Raw genomic sequence first — 18127 nt, forward strand, 5'->3', positions numbered from 1 at the left:
AACTGGTCGGCTCCTGCTAGCTGCACACCACTCATGTCCAAGGGTCGCGTGTTCGAATCTAGGTCTATCTTACCATAGTTCACGTCACAGGTCCATGTATTTATAAACTGTAGGACGCCACTTGGCTTGTTTAATAATATTAGTGAATGATCAGTCCAAGACCCGGATGTAATTCACATGCTTCACACCATACAGACAGTATGTGCCTAAGTAAACAGAATTCAATATAAAACCACTACGTCTTATTTGCTAAATACGCTCAATACTAAGAATAAGGCTATCGTAATGTGACAGTCAGTTGAGCTGGACTTGAACTAGGGCGCCCGCTTTGGCGAGAGACTCCTGGGTCATTACGCTGCGCTAGCGCGCTAACCAACAGATAGTAATTAGATAATAGGAGTATGTATGTATATATGTATATATATATATATATACCCTTTTTGTAACGGGGTTTAATGAGCACTCAGGTGTTGTATCGTTTGATCTACCACCACGTACAAATTAACCATCTAGTTAATTTACTGTGAAGGACTGCCATTGTTTCCCTACACACACGTAATTAACCTGAAGCTGTATAAAGCCTTTCCTGTGACTATATATACATTCTGGACAGAACGGTTTTTAGACCGGTTTTCAGAGATAATATACATTCCTGCGTAACTAGGGAGATAAAAGAACACTTTATAAAACTGAATAATTGACAAACGTCACGGCTTACAACATGGATAAGATTTACCCCGGGCTGGCGAAAGATAGTCAGCTATAGATGTTGTGTACAACGCAAGTGTATGCATGCGCTGTAATGCCTCCACACCATGTAAAAGATTTTTAAAAAGTTGTGAAGGCGATTTATGCCTATAATTGTCTCGAACTAAATACACGGTCTATTTCCTGTACACCATCATGATTCCCTAGTTTCAGACTTCCCAAGAAAAAGCGCAAACAGCAGGTAAACTGAATCAGTAGAAGGGAAATTGAATATTTAACCCTTTTTCCCCCCGTGAAAAACTGATGGAAAAGCAATACCCCGGGACAATGATGTACAGTGGAGTCATACTCATTCTGGCTTCCTCTCCGGCCGTACGTGGGAAGGTCTGCAGCAACCTGCGGATGGTCGTGGGTTTTCCCCGGGCTGTGCCCGGTTTCCACCCACCATAATGCTGGCCGCCGTCGTATAAGTGCAATATTCTCAAGCACGGCGTAAAACACCAATCAAATAAATAAATAAATAATTACTATCTAGACTACATGTAGATTCCCCTTTCTTTCATTCTTCCTAGATATTCATCATGTATGACACAGTATATGGTCATAATAATAACGTGTATACTAAAGGCTACGTCTTTAGCCTGCACATTTTATGTATGTAAATATTCAGTTATAAGGTAGCCAACGCCAGGTAAGATATTCTAGACGATGGATAGGACATATGTGTTAACTTTGATAAATATACCTTCTCAGCGTACATATGACCTGAACCGGCCCGGATAGCACAGTTGGTAGAGCGTCCGCTTCCGGTAGATCCGGGATCAATACTGGATCGAGTCACACCTAAGACTTTTAAAGCGAAGAAGTTACGCTTGGGGTTCAGCATGAAGGGGATAGTGCAACGACTCGTTGACCCGTATCAGTAAAAAGGCTCGGGCGGGACGGCTTACTTGCCTTCGGTAAGGCTCGGTGAAGCAGCGCTAGATAAAAGAGCGGTGGAAATCCGTCCTACAACAAGGAGGCACATTACATGCTTCCTTAAGGATTCCTTCGTTGTCATATGAGTGAAAAATTGTTAAGTACAACGTTAAACCCCAAGCACTCACTCGCTCACTCAAAAGTTGTTGTTGCCTTATTACTATTATTAGTATTGTGTCATAAATGGCATTTTGAACACTAAACAACTTGTGTTGTTCGATCGCTTCAGCAGGGTTAGTAAATCTCGATCTTGAGCATTTTAATCGTATAGCACAACATAAATAAACGAAAATGATGGGCACATATGTAATGTTGTATAGCCTGCAAATCCGTCCTACATTACATGCACCTTAAGGATTCCTTCGTCGTCATATGACTAAAAAATTGTTGAGCACGACGTTAAACCCCAAGGACTCGCTCACTTACTTACATATGACGTGCAGGCAGAAGCAAAAAGACCATTATTTTACATAATAATTTGGATACAGTACAGTCTGTGTCCTATTTATTATTCTTAATTTTGAAATCCCCAAGTTGAGGGGTCTTAACATTAGAGAAAACAAAGCATTGTCGGATTTGAAGTCTACTTCTGAAACCTGGTTACAATGCTTAATACATCAGCACTTGTTGCCACGATACGTAATCTACAGACAAGATCAACAGGTTCGATGGACGTAGTTATCTCCCTTTAGTATGTAGGTTACTGCTTGTGCTGGGGTTGGCCTTCAACCTACTTCACATCAGATCTGTGTTGATAAATTAACCCCCTGTGAGATGGGAAAGAAATGTGATTTATATTCCATATTCAGAAACTGTGTTCGGACTTAAGACACGGAGTAAATTGTCGGCCTCAGGCACCTCTTTGCGGACTGCTTGTATTTTACATGTGAACGGAGCTGTCTTCATGTCCTGGCTTGCACATGGTATAAGATATTGACTTTGACTTTGTAGAATGGCTCAGCGTATACAGTTATGCCCTTGGTGCTGTGGTCCAGCAGATCCACTGATACCTTCCATATAATACACGTCTAGTGTCTGCAGCACAGTTCTTGATACGTGGACAAGTGACATCTAGTGAGATTTTCACTAGACAGCTTTTGACAGCTCTTGGCCAACGAGGTCACGGGGTTCGAACCCCGTACAAGGGTACTTTGGTTCAGGCTTATCGTAAGGTTAAGTGGAGTGATTTCTCTAGACATGTGTCCCGTGATAAAAAGGGAAACACCCGTGCAAGAAATACATTAAAATCGTCAATGGCTTGAGATTTATTGTCAACATGATACGACATGTCTTTTAACTTATAAATATTCATGCCTTCTATATAATTTTTTTGCACGCATTCGAAATTCATATCATCTGTAACCTACATAATCATATCAGCCTGAATCTGTTATCGTAATATTTTTGTATGGCTTTCTTCCTAGTTCTCACGGTAGCAATCGATTGCTTCTAACTTTGAAGACCTTGCAAAATAAAAACAATAATAGGCTTTATGTCGTACGGCTTATCTTTCAGATGTTGTGATTCTGTGCGAGAGGCTCAAGAGAATGAAAATGTCAAAGTCAAAGTTACGGATTCTCATAAGTGTTTTCTGTTAATCAAAATTCCTGTGGCTTATGCAGTATTGCTTTCCTCTTCTGATATTGTGGCGAAACTAAACGGGGGCCAAAAACAGAACAGGTGTATTGTACGAATTTGTTGTATGTAAACAAAGTTCCATTATGAATTCGTGTTTCGTATCTTGTTCCAAACACACTCACACACACACACACGACAGTCGGTCTCCTTCCCAAAGCTATCTTATCGGTTAACCGTTTACCCAGCTTACTATAAGAAAGCAGACGACAGGCGTTTGTGTCACGTGACCCTTCCCAAACTTAAGATAAATCCATTGCGCAACTGGAGTTTAGCACTCAATGTTGTTTTCAAGGCACGCATTAGAACCTAGGTACTTAGCTAAGGTTAGAGTTTAAGGAGATTATTAGAAAGCGGTTTTGTGATATCATTGTAAAGGCCGTTAAGGCTTTTAAGGGCCTTAAGGCTTGCTGTGGGAAAGTTAGTGTTCTGCCTTGTTCAGGTTTTGCATAAAAGGAATGGACAAGAATTGCTCCTATATGACTGTGACAAGCTCGACTCCCACCATTTTCTGGGTTTGTTTTGTGGTTGTCCCTCTGATTTTTCTGGTCTTATGTCAGGGTTATTTTTCTCATCTTTCTTTGCTTATTTCATGGCTGTTTCGCTGATTTTTCTGGTCTTATGTCAGGGTTGTTTTTCTCATCTTTCTTGGCTTATTTCATGGCTGTTTCGCTGATTTTTCTGGTCTTATGTCAGGGTTGTTTTTCTCATCTTTCTTGGCTTATTTCATGGCTGTTTCGCTGATTTTTCTGGTCTTATGTCAGGGTTGTTTTTCTCATCTTTCTTGGCTTATTTCACGGCTGTTTCGCTGATTTTTCTGGTCTTATGTCAGGGTTGTTTTTCTCATCTTTCTTGGCTTATTTCATGGCTGTTTCTCTGATTTTTCTGGTCTTATGTCAGGGTTGTTTTTCTCATCTTTCTTGGCTTATTTCATGGCTGTTTCGCTGATTTTTCTGGTCTTATGTCATGGTTGTTTTTCTCATCTTTCTTGGCTTATTTTATGGTTGTTTCTCTGATATTTCTGGGCTTATTTCATGGTTGTTTATCTAATGCTTTGGGGCTTTCGTTGTTTTTTCTTTGATCTTTCTAGGCTTATTTCATGGTCGTTACTCTGATCTTTCTGGGCTTATTTCGTGGTTGTTTCTCTGATCTTTCTGGGCTTATTTCATGGTCGTTACTCTGATCTTTCTGGGCTTATTTCATGGTTGTTTATCTAATGTTTTTGGGCTTTCCTTGCGTTTTTCTTTGATCTTTCTAGGCTTATTTCATGGTCGTTATTCTGATCTTTCTGGGCTTATTTCATGGTTGTTTCTCTGATCTTTCTGGGCTTATTTCATGGTTGTTTCTCTGATCTTTCTGGGCTTATTTCATGGGTGTTTCTCTGATATTTCTGGGTTTATTTCATGGTTGTTTATCTAATGTTTTTGGGCTTTCCTTGCGTTTTTCTTTGATCTTTCTAGGCTTATTTCATGGTCGTTATTCTGATCTTTCTGGGCTTATTTCATGGTTGTTTCTCTGATCTTTCTGGGCTTATTTCATGGTTGTTTCTCTGACCATTTCGGGTTAGATTAGTGGTCTGAGTTTCTCATCAGACCGGAACTTCTGTCGCAGATTGATTTCTACAGATACATTGAGAACATGTAATAATTGCCACTGAAGCACCCCTACCCACACCGTCGTCTTCAGTGTTGTCAATTTTACTCTAGTCACCATGTTTTGACTTTTCGCGGTAGTGTCTAACTTGTCATACTTAGCATGCAACTTAATTCTCTAAATCCGCGACATTTCAGGCGCGTCGGGAGACCTGAGATTTAAGCCTGGTAGGGTCATACCAAATACTTTAAACATGGTACTCGTTGCTGCCTGGCTTGGTCCGACGTAGAAACCCAAGCATACGTACATACATACCAGTACTTGAATTGCGCCTAACACGATGTAAGCGGCACCATGTACCGGATCAAACATCCCCCTTGCTACCAACTATACCCATCCGACCGTTGTGACCAGCACACCGAATAATGAAACGTCAATTTTAAATACACTCTGCAAAAAATCGCCAAGTACTTAACCGAAAAGAAACGGGAAAAGCCTTCATTTGTGACACCGTTCACGTCTCGTGCAAAGGAGCGAATCACGTGACTGTGGAAGCCTTGAAGATGGACCATTGGTTCCGTAGAGGTAATGCACCAGTGTACTCACCTTAGAATACATACTGTTGTACTCATTTACCCCGATGGGTTAACAACCGTGTTTGCAAATCCAATTAAACCATAACACCACCCTTAACAACTTTGTAACAACACCTAATTACTTGAGAACATAAGACTGCCCCTTACAAAATGATCTTCACCCGCAAAATAATGGTTTGAAGACCGTACTCTTTAATCTGATTGCCTTTGTCTTGTATTTTGCATTTGTTTTCTCACCGTTCTTTGGCACTCTCCCAACATGTGGTATTGATTTCTGGTGTAGACTTTCTTCTGCACGTAGATGTTTAGCTTGGAAACCTACGCAGAGGAGACGTTGGAGCATTCCTACAAAGAATGCAACAGAGCCTGTGTAAATCACCGAGTCGGTTTCATCGTGCTTTAATCCCTTTCTCTACCCTAGCAGATAAAGATATCTGTCACTCTTTCTTTGTGCCGTCTCTGGCCATTAAGCTTGTTCGAATTGCCAGTACCAGGCCTTAATTGCTTAACTGTATAAACTCTGTAAACGTGTCTGTATTTAGAAACTGGTGAAATCGTGTTTTTCTTGTTTGAAGAAAATCTGAGTCTCCAAATATCCCTGGTTGTGTGTGAAGATATTTTTTTATTTTGTTTATTAAAATCACATTTTTTAAAATCACACACTGCATGACTGCGTGAGTCTGAGTGGGGTCTCTGTCTTCTGAGACATATATTGATGAAACGCCAAAATCTGCTGGACTTCATCATGGTTGTTCTAAGCTACCATAGATTCCAGTCCAGGTGTGGGGTACACACCTGTAATTAGCGATTTGAATTATAGGCGAGGTCAGAGAGACGCCAAACCGCTTGCCTAATCAATTGTAACAAGTGCGTAAACAACTTCCAAGCGCGCATGGGCTTGTCATAATAGATATGCTTTCATGTAATTGAAGGGTATTTTTACTGTTGTTGACGTAGCATGGTAACAATGTGAAGAACATCTGAAGGATATACAAATTTCGGACGTTCGAGCCAAAAAAAAAAGGGTTCTGTTAAACGTTATTGAATTTATAGCGATATGAAAAACTAAACCTGGAAATAAATCTGCTGATATAAGCATTTTTCGCATGCTTTTGTCACAGGCCTCTCCCCGATGTAGCTGCAGGCGACAACAACCTATAGTGCGCAGGTCTGTCGGTATGTCTCTTTATCGATCAGTTAAATTTTTGGTATTTTAACTTCGAACGAGGCTCATTCACCTAGTTAGACAAGACAGCCTAGATTTTTTGCGGGATATTGCAAGAATTTACACGTTTGTTTTACTAATAGGCTACAGGGTAGTTGTTTAAATGAGTGAATGAATGTTTGAGGTTTAACGTCTTTCTTAGCAATTTATCAGTCAAATGACGACGAGGAGACATTAGGTGTGTGGGACATACATTGGGGGGAGTCCATGCTGCCAAAGTACTGCCGCTACTGATGTATCATGCCGAGACACCAGATATAACACCCCACCTATCAGATTACACTAGGTTTATCCAGCCCTGTTTCTTCGCTCTTACGTCTTAGTGCTGAGCGCCAAGCGAGACAGCAAGAAGTACCATTTTTAAAGTCTTTGGTAATGACCCGCCCCGGTAGTTTTTTGGTGGCAGGTGTATGTAATGGTTGATTGGCTTAATATAAATGTTACACTTTGTTTTTATGAATCATTCGGCGACGTCTCCGACAATTCTCAAAAGCCCCCTATCCTCTCCAAATCCCCCCCCCCCCCCCCCACCCCCTTCCAAAACCTATGTCTAAGCGGTTTAAACGTGCGTCGTACTCGCCCTTTGAGATCGGCTTTGCCAATACCATGCATGATATGTATATCGCTTCCTATGATAAATTTAACCCCGCTTTTAAGCTAGTGGGTATACGGCTTGAATAAGAGTCACAAAGCTCCGATAGGCGTTATTTAAGTTTTATTGAAACTTTCTCTAAAGTCTTTTTGTAAAGGTATGCCCGCGCTTTTGCAAGGTTCCTTAATCCACTTTATAGTAAAGCACCTTTAAGGTAAAACCGTGGCGTGTTATGTTGTGTTGAATCCGTTATTGCATATGGGTATGGGTGTCATGTCCGATTCAATTATTAACATGCGCATTAAATTTAAACTGGCGACCAAATATTATGAACCTCATTCATGTGTAAATTGGAGACGACCATACACACAACCCTGCTGGTTGAAAAACAGCGCCACGTGTTCAGTGTAGCGGACATGAGTACGATCTTGAAGTATACATTCAGCGTATATATGAGCTTCACACAGATGTGTGGACTTCAAAAGTAGGTGAAGCGGTTGTATATAGGGGACATGTGAAGACTTCAGACGGAATATGATTCATGATAACACTGGATTTCTTTGAACGTGAAGCAGAACAAAGGCATAGTGTGTTTGTCTGGATTAACTTCCAACTGAAGCCTTGTTCGATACGGGTAAGTTGTGGATAAGTTGCATGTCACTGGATGGATTCGTGTCGTTACGCCATGTTGTGTTATGACTGTAGAGGCTATTCACATGGAATAGTTAAACACTAGAAATATAATTAAGACGTACAGCATAGAGAGAACAGCCACAGGAGAGCCGACAGTGTGATAGTGTGTCAATCTGTCCTCGACCTGAACAAGAAAAATTACCGTATTTATTTTTGACATTGTTTCCATGGCTTACTAAGACAACAAATGCAAGTAGTCATAAAATACTTACGCCTTGTGAGTCTCTGGCCATAAGAATGAACAAAATAAATTTCAGCCAGTATCACACATTTCTTCTCAGATATTGCTTTCCTAGGCCCAAATTAACACCATTGTGTGGTCAACAACATTTTCTATACACCCAGTCAGTTAACACCATCGCATTAGACAACCACTCAGTTAACAAAATTCTCAATCGACAGTCAGTTAACCACATTCTCTAGACAGCCGGTCAGTTAACCACATTCTCTAGACAACAGTCAACTGACATCATTCTCTAAACAACCACTCAATTGACAACATTCTCAACATTGACATCTATACCTATCTAACATTCTCAACAGACCACAAGTCAATTATTCTGACAATTATTTTCTCTAGTCAACCCGTCAGTTGACAGTATTCTGTAGACAACCAGTCAGTCAACAACATTCTCTAGTCATGAACCCGGCAGTTAACAATTTTCTAGACAGCCATAAACTGACATGATTTTCCAGACAACCAATACATTCACGATAACAATATTCTTCAGGCAACGGACATCATTGTCCAGTCACGAAGCAGTCAGTTAACAATTTTTCCAAAGAACAAACAAACAATCCAATGATATTCAGACATGATAACTGACATGCTTTTCCGGATAACCAATACATATTCGTCAAATAAATTCTCCAGATAACCTGTAGGTTAAGACATTCAACAAATAACCAATCGCCTAACAACCCGCAAAGGGGCCTTGGGTTTGCGAATAAACACTACCGTTGTTGTTGGAAAGTTATTTATGTACCAGGGCCAGGGATGAAATTCCGGATGGTAGGCTATCATGCAGGATGCATGTGTGCGAGATTTTACCTCACAGAACAGTATGTATACTGCGTTTTAGAGAAAAAAATTATTGTGGCTTATTCATCCAGTAGAGTATAACTAATGATTGGCAAGAATGTTAGCGTGTAGGGTCTCCAAATATCCGGGTTCTTTGAGAGGCAGGCATGCGAAAGGGCATATAAAATTATTGTCGTGAAGTGAAGGTTTAGGGAAACTAACTTGAATTGTGTTTTATTTTTAACACATTGTAGATTTAACAATACTTCAGCTGTACGAATTACATTCAGTTCTAAGAAAACATCTGAAGATCCTGGTTTGCTTGAAAAGCTCATAGTGCAAGTTGAATCTGTTATCAGTTCAGTGTGAAAAAATGGTCACATTTTCACATCAAAACACTTCTTGTGTACTTGTTGTGCACGTATAGGTACGTGTATGCATACAGGAAACACAACCGCATATAGTTCCGGTCAGAGAGACAGGGAGGGGCTAAACTCGGTGACGTCATGTCCTTGTTAGGTGACGGCAGTCACGTTAAACAACATCAGATCCGGGTAGGACTATATGAGGGCGTAACTATTCTTATGGGGGCGGGGCTGGTTGTCCATCGCGACAGACAGTGTAAAAAAATATAATACCAGCTCTGATTTTTTGGTGATCTGGCAATTCTTGGAATGAGTGAAATAGATAAACAGACTGGATGTAATGGGATTAATGGTGATAGTATGAAGGACATCCGCCTGTTCTGCGTGACGAAGTGTATGAGTTAACACGTGTACAGATGTAGAGCTAATGCAGTTTTGGTCTTCATCTTACTCCATGATTTCAATATTCTTGAGTACGGCGTAAAACACCAATCAAATAAATAAATAAAATAAATACTCCATGATTTCAAATTCAACACACGTCATGAAGTAATAGAATGGTAACTTAGAGTTCGTGTTGATCATGCAAATAAATGGCATTGTGCATTTAAGAGGGCGCATGTTATGTTCTATATATGCAACTGTTGTAGGCCAGGATTTCTCCAATGTGGCACCCGACTCGATCTCGTTGGATATGAAACATCCTCAGATCTCTCCATTGATAAAGGTTCAATTCCGGGCATTGTCAGTTCGTTTTCCACAATATCATGTAGCTAATAATGAGATGAACATGAATTTCTCCATATATATATATATATTATATATATATATATATATATATATATATATATATATATATATATATATATATATATATATATATATATATATATATATATACAGGTTCAGGATTTTTTTATATTACAAATGTTCCATGTGCTTGTCGTTAAAATTATTTTGTTGTTGAGCTTAATAAGGCACGCAGTGAGACTCGTATCCTTAGTTGTTAGGTTAGCACTATAATTAGGAATTAGGTTGTTCGGCAACTTTGTTTGCAAAACGTGACGTTTCCTGAATACTCCGAGAACAAAGCAGCAGATAAATTGTTTTTCACGCGGTTTCTCGCGTCAAGTAACAGGTGAGCGTTAAACCTTTAGTAAACCGACCGAAAATCAACATGGTACTGAAACACGATGTAATTACGATCCTGTTTTCGGGAACATTTAACAAGTTTATGTTTCGTAGACAACTCCTTACAATGAAAGGTCGGCAGAGTCGTTTTTTGGCTATTTCCTTTTCACATCAGTCAAATAAACTCACATAAGAAGACGTGTAGCTATTTCTGTATAAACTTCCTTTATGTTATGAAACTCGCTTGTATATGAAAGCCTGCTTAACACTATATGTACCTCTTTGTCCCATGATCTCTTGGTTTGGCCTAGGCGTATAACCTGTATCAGACAATATGAAAAGTTTTCCAGTCAGCAAAACGAGCGATATACAATTGTATTTAAGCCAATCGATAGATAGCTTATTTCGTTTAATTACTTTAAACAATATGAGGTTTAAAACACGGATGTTGTTCGTTCGAGTGCGGATTTAAGTCAGGGCGGGGGGTGTCAGGTATGTCTTGCGAAGGGTGGTGTTTTACTCTGGTTTCCGATTTCCTCCTCACAAGGATGGCTCAAAGTATTGATTCCTACATTTTCGAAGACGTATTAACGTCCTCGTTGTGCAGTATATAATTTCTATTATCGAGATATTCATCGTCTTCTTTTATGAATATAAATCTATTGAAAGTATATAAATGGTGTTAGAAATCCTGTGGCGGTGACTGCGGACATGCGTTCAGGATTTAACAGATTCGCCGTCTCCGATGCCGTGGTAGGCCTACATGCCGACTTTGTACGACGTGGTCTTGTTCCGGTTTAGCTCGAAAACGCTCCCAGCTAGATCCTTTCACGGATGCATGTGGTTAAACATGTGGCACTTTATTAGCTCTTTCACGATCTGCTCTGTACACAATGCCCCATGTCACTTATATGACGTAATTATTTAATACTGTGTATGAATATCTCGATAATAGAAATTATATACTGCACAACGAGGACGTTAATACGTCTTGTGTACTAAATTGTAGACGGATATAAGTGGCTTGAGTACATCCTTCTAGAATACATAATGCTTGTTTATATTATGTACCGCCACAGTCTATATTCCCCGTTACGGAGATTACAGTGCTGGGTTCCATTGGACTGCATGAAAACTGCACTGAGTTTGACCTGTCGCATAGATTGTAGAATTGTAACTTTAAGTCCGATTTCCTTTCCTTACGCTGACACAGCGATTTGGATCCATGTGTACCACTGATGATAACGTAACACCAGATGGTAGAATTACTACAAATCGCTTTATTGCCATCGGTGTACATAAAAGCTTGTAACAAACAACTTAAAGGAATAGAAAACAATCGTTACCCCCCCCCCCCCCCCACAACCCGCAAAGCACATATGCCACAAGCCAGATGAGCATAATCAAATTCTAGGTCTTGGAGAGTTTCTATACAGGCGAGGCCATTATGTGACGGGGTTATCAATGAACGCTACAACACCTCGTGTAAATCAAATGGGTTGGGTGCATATATGCTGAAAACCTAAAACATACAGCCGACTTCAAATATGGCCCAAACATGCGTAGATGCGCTAATTCCTTCATATAGTTGGCTTCTTAAACTTCAAACACAAAAGAGAGACAGAGTATATGTATGCGCACCTCGTGACCCCTTGTCGTCATATGACCCCTTGTCGTCATAGGACCCCTTGTCGTCATAGGACCCCTTGTCGTCAAATGACCCCAAGCATACATACATACAAAAGAGAGACCTGTAGTATGAATCGATATGTGGGCATTTTGCTTTGTCTTAATCAAGAAAGTGAACATGACAAAATTTAGTGCAAAGTAACCGAGCCGTTTATGGAGTGATGTTCTATTGAAAGACTCTTGTCTCAGGCTAAAGGCCTATGTGTTACCTTGTGATCAAGTGTATTAACTATTAACCAGTATAGAAATTTAGTCTTGGAGTCGACTGAAAAGCAAAAAGCCATGTGAGATCTTTGGGAATGTGACGGGACTGTCGTCCGATATGTTAGATTTATTCTTTGAATGAAAAGGAGACTTGTTGGGACTTTAGTTTCATGATTCTGATTCTGTGTAAATAATATAAATGGAAAGTCATCAATATACATTGTTAAATCAAGATCGCCGTTTGTGTCTTTCCCGGCGGTAGATTTTTTCAAACAAAATTAACCGATCATCAACCCCTCCTCTGCGGACAGCGTGACCCCAAACGGTGACAGAATGAACTCTGTTAACACTTTGTTTTAGAGGACGTCTCCGTCCCCCATGGGTCAAGCCACACCTGACCTACTCACCCCAACACTGGGTCGAGCCTAAGGTCGGACTTCTTGTGTAATCTGTTATGCGGTCACCTCTGAGACGTTGGCAGACTGCCAAGTTATGTCAATATCAATTTGGCGCGCCACGGTTGTCAAAGGAAGATTGTGATGAGAGATTCACCGTTCGCTTACGCTGTATGTTTATGCTGTACTTGCTAACACAATGACTATTTATACTATCCGCCTATATGCTATGTGGAAAACCGAGCAGTTGAAGAACAAATTAATAGCTAAATAAAGTACATAAAATCATTTGAACCAAAAGATACATACCAGAACTGTGTGCCGAGGTAAAATGTACGTTGTTTGAAACCGCCCCTGGCCGATTCTCTTGAGGGTCGCATGTTCAAATCCGACTGTCGCTAACTGGGCTGTAATTTTATCTGGTGATTTGTTTTGTTTCTGGAGAAATGCCGCGATTTTACCGCGCGAGGTTTGCACTGGGCTCTGTCCAGGTTGCCCTGGGTTCTGTCCAGGTTGTTGGTTCTGTCTAGGTTGCTCTGGGTTCTGTCCAGTTTGCCCTGGGTTCTGTCTAGTTTGCCCTGGGTTCTGTCTAGTTTGTTTCCTTTCGTAAACCTGACCGTTAAGGTATGTGTAAAATGTTCTAATGTAGGACTTTGAAGAAAATTAACTTATGTCTTTTTTGGACCATGATACGTGTGTGTTTAACGTGTGTTACTTTTGTCATTGTACACTCCGTGGAGTCATAACACATAGAAATCAACGTTCGTGTAACTTATATAGCGTTATGAAGAATATGAAATACGCTACAATGGTGAAGGTAGTGTTCAACTCTAGAACACCGTACACTTTGTGGATGCTTGTGTATACTTGTGTACATGCATACCTATATAGCCCTGTTTTAGGGTCATTATGCATTTGTTAATTATGGGATTGTCGAGAGGCCTTTAAGAGACAGGCGTGGACGGTCTTAATTGTAAAGAGAACAGGAAAGTGAAAATTTCGTTAGAGACGGCTGACTGTTGTGTAACACAGACTTCATCAGTCTGATCCGTGACATAAACAACACACAACCCAGACTGCAGACTGTACTTTTTTTGTCATTTTTCTTGTTCGTCGTCTTTGGGTGTTTATTTTTACATCCCTTGTTGTTGTCCTGGCTAAACAAACAAAGCACGTAGGGTATGCCAACTTGTGGCTTGCTTCGTTTTGTGGTTTTTGGCAACATGGCTTGTTTTGTAATCAGCCCGTGTGTCAGTGATCCGTCTGTCCGCTTGTCCATCTTGTTGTTGTTGTAGTATCTTAACTTTTAACTCTGGCTTTGCCGGCCCACCCACGGGGATATAACCAGCTTAAATGCTGACTTTAAGTCGTGTAGAGATAATCTTTCTCCTATCATTAGGCTTACTCCCACCCTACTTTTTTCATTGAACATTTTGTAGGACAGTGTCATTCTGAATGGTTTGAGGCGTCACGCTGTTTGCAAACCTACATCATTCTATATAAAGACGCGGAGATCTCTATGAAGGTTTAAGAGAGACGAGAATTCAGAACTGCCATTTTAAACATATGGCTCATCATTTGACGTGGCCTATGAAAACAGACGTAAGTTTTGTGTATGTGTTTTTCCCTTGAGTTTGCCGTTAAGAGAAAGAGAAGCAATATATGAGACATAATTAATGTTTCATTATACAAATTAGTTATAATGGACAAATATGAGGCTGCACATATGTCACAGCTAGAGAAAATTTGTCAACTATCTGTGAATAATGTGTGCAGATAAAAAAGTGTTATCCCCGAAAATGTTTATAGCACTGTTTTTATGAAATCCGGCGTGCAGACGATCAGTGTTGGTTATGACGTCATGCGTTACAATTGCATTTTTGGGGATGCCTAACACGCATGTGCATGTAAAGGAACTGTAAATAAAAGTCTGTTGGTGTCTCGGGTTTTAGTCACAAAGTTTTAGTGCGTACTGTTTAAAGTTTTGACTGTAACGAAGAATACGTTGTCTTCATGACTGTCAGTGTTTGGGTTCTGGTTTGTTTATTGTAGTGCTTGTTTGTTGGTTAGTGGTTGTTTGTTAGTTAGTGGTTGTTTGTTTATTTAATTTCTGTTTGATTGTTAGTATTTGCTTGTCAACGTTTAATTTCAACGAGATATGTCTATGCTTGACTTACTCATAGCTGCCATTTAACGTTGACAAGAAGGTTGTTTACACACATCAAATGTTTATGTGCGCCATCAAACGTCAAAATAAGGAACCTTTCCCGCCTGAAGTAACTGGGGTCCAAGTTGCGCGGCCTCTTGTTTATCACATTCTTTGCCACGACGATTTGTGTAGTAATATGTAGCGTAGTACGCATGTATTTAACAAGGGATGAGTGGTCAGTTCAGCTTGGACCCGAGCCGCCATTGAGCAGGAAAAGTTACGCCATCGACAAGCATTTCTGTCAAAAATGGGAATGTTATTGGAATTGCTGAAGTGACGCCCCCCTGTTTCTTAGGTTAAATGCATCACGTAGCAACTTTGATCAAGTCCAGCTCATGCTGGCTTCTTCTCCGGCCGTAAGTGGGAAGGTCTGCCAGCAACCTGCGGATGGTCATGGGTTTCCCCCGGGCTCTGCCGGTTTTCCACCCACCATAATGCTGGGCGCCGTCGTATAAGTGAAATATTCTTTAGTACGGCGTAAAACACCAATCAAATAAATAAATAAATAATTAGCAACTTTGAACTGTTGGGCAACATCACTTAGGACATCATAATAATCCAGCTAACCTAAATACATAATATGTGCATGGTTTGGATTACCCTGCACTACATGCATAAAGGTAGTAATACAATGTATTATGCATTCTCTTGTCATGTATTCATTGCAGTTCATTATAAATCTTAACAATTCAGTTAGCCAGGTTGTCCATGCTCATCTCACATTCTTATTAAAATGTCAAACCTGTAACTGAGGCCAGTTTGTTAACGCTAAGCGATTAGTTGCTGAAGGGTATACGTGGCATTTGACTTGAAAAGCCGGCTACATGGCTTATAAACTGGTGTGTATTTACATGTAGGTGTACAATCATGTACCAGATCGTCTGGATAGTTTTTACCGGGCTATTTATACACGTCTTATCCCAGGTACTGGTTTTACATCTAGGGCAACTCCGCCATGTATATTTAATGGCGCACCAACGGCTGATGTAATTGTCGAAGACGTCTCCCTACATACATGTTTTCTGTAACGTCACATGTTAGATACCCTTTTAAGAAACAGTCGTCTTTACAGTGTACGTCTTTGAAACAGACAGTGCTGGGCATTACCATATTTACATCTAACGAAACATCGATTCACAGTTGTGATTTTTGATGAGCTAACTTGGCGAATGTTATTTAAGCCACAAAATGCGTAGAGAAAGTTAAGATATGCTGAAAGTTTGGCTAAAGTGTATATGGTGAAATTACTAACTACAACTTTCCTGATGAAAATTTAGCTGCTACATGCGTGATGAAAGTTTAGCAGTAACGTGTGTGATGAAAGTTTAGCTGCAGTATGCGTCAGTATACCGTCGATATGCCTGATGACAGTGTGCATGAAAGCACAGCGAATACCGTGAAAGCTGTTGTAATGTTATCTGTCTTGTTCTGAACTGACGTATCCAGTGACCAGTCATAACATTTTCAGGTCGATGAGGTACATGTCTAGTTTAAGTTATAAATAGCATGTAATCACCCTACTCGTGTAAAAAGTATGTATTTAAACATGGTTTATGTGCAAAAATTATGTCTTTTGTATTTCTGGGTTTTGAAAAAGTTTATGGAAACTTTGTCGGAATATGGTTGTTAGATTGTCGCGTAACTGAAGGTGTCTGACAAGTTTTATAAAATGGCTGTCTGTCTTTTCACTGTCAATCAAGAGTTGTATGGACATTGCGAGGTCAGTGCTGTCCAGTTTTGTTCTGTTTTAACTCTCCAGATTTTACTTGTTATCGATGGAAGAATGTATGAGAAGGGTCAGGTATATTTATTTTTGGACAGCCCCAAGCGGGCTTTATCACGAGAAGCAGGTCAGTACAAAGGAATGCATAGATATCCGTCTGAATCAATATGGGCTGTGAGTTGCATATTTGCATTGAGTCTTGTTTCTGTTTTAATACAGATTCCCGGGCGCACCGATTGCTGTTGAACGAGACTGGGAGTGGCGAAACATCCGATTGGACGGACGGTTGATTTGATTGACAGCTCACTGCAGTTTGCTGGCTGTCAACTTTTAACTGGGTAAGCGATGTGACAGTCACCGTGCTGTCATCCGTAAACTTAACTCTATAGAGAGGGAGTGAGGGTAGTCAGAAAGGAAGCAGACCCGTCGTCCTACAGCTGCGATTGTGACCTACAAGTTAAACAACTAGAGTGGTTGACTTTTCATACCACATCAGAGTGGCTGCTTTGGATGACTTTCAGAACCTAATCTCTGTAAGTCAATTGAAAGTTTGATCTACTTATCGGTACTCACACGCTGTAACAAGCCTGTTTCAACTATAGAGAGTACAGGCAAATGTGACCATCTCTCGTCATGCAGAATATAATATTTTAAGGCATGTTTGTAAATTTTGAAGCTCTACTGTGCATACATGCCACTCAGGATGTGGATTTTGTCCTAATCGCATGCTAGCTTTACTGGACTGCCTCCGGCTTCTTTACACCCTGTGGCGACATGCTTACAGGCAGCTCTGAAAAATCTGACGACATTTTCTTTGAAACTTCAGTGAAAGACTTTTTTTCTCTTTCTCCAGACTTACTGTTTCATCACTTGACTTTGCTGATATTTATGCCTGCGTGTTTAGACCTTTTCCCCACTAAAGAGTTTCTGTTAACTTTTCAGACCCAGCTAAACAGGACTGTAGTTCCTTGGCATATTCGTTACGAAAGCGACGGTGTCTGGAGAAAATCGCTACGCATGACTAAAATTCAATTTTAACAGATCGGACGCCGTAAGTTATAAGGTAAGTTTAGTATGTAATGGCAGTATTCTATAGTTACAAATCCGATACGTAAAATCCTGGTGTTAGCATGCGCCAGAACGTTACTGTGAGCACTTTGGTACACTTACATACCACTTAATGCCAAGGGGTGGTAATTTATAACGAACTTGACAAAATGGCACTGTGGTTTTATTCATTGCTGCTTTGCAGACAGATAGCAGAGCGCCATGTATACGTTACATGCTTAAGCACGCGCGCACTCGTTGCTGTGTTAACAGTGTGTATATTCTTAAGCAATACTCATGTATTCGTTTATTTGATTTTTTTT

The 18127-nt window shown here is 40.2% G+C and overlaps 1 protein-coding gene across 4 annotated transcripts in view; it reads left to right on the forward strand.

Moving 5' to 3' along the window:
• LOC135464575 (innexin unc-9-like) overlaps positions 1-18127 on the forward strand; it is a 48874-nt gene that overhangs the window by 14179 nt on the left and 16568 nt on the right. Inside the window, exons 3-5 of one of the 4 annotated variants that reach the window (XM_064742006.1) lie at positions 14265-14427; positions 16977-17095; positions 17700-17820. The gene's annotated coding sequence lies outside the window, so the exon portion shown is untranslated. Of the gene's footprint in view, positions 1-7828; positions 7962-14264; positions 14428-16976; positions 17096-17129; positions 17291-17699; positions 17821-18127 lie in introns of those variants that run through there. The other 3 variants (XM_064742007.1, XM_064742005.1, XM_064742004.1) reach the window with 3 other exon arrangements.

Source organism: Liolophura sinensis, chromosome 4 (assembly GCF_032854445.1).
Source record: "Liolophura sinensis isolate JHLJ2023 chromosome 4, CUHK_Ljap_v2, whole genome shotgun sequence".
NCBI lineage: Eukaryota > Metazoa > Mollusca > Polyplacophora > Chitonida > Chitonidae > Liolophura > Liolophura sinensis.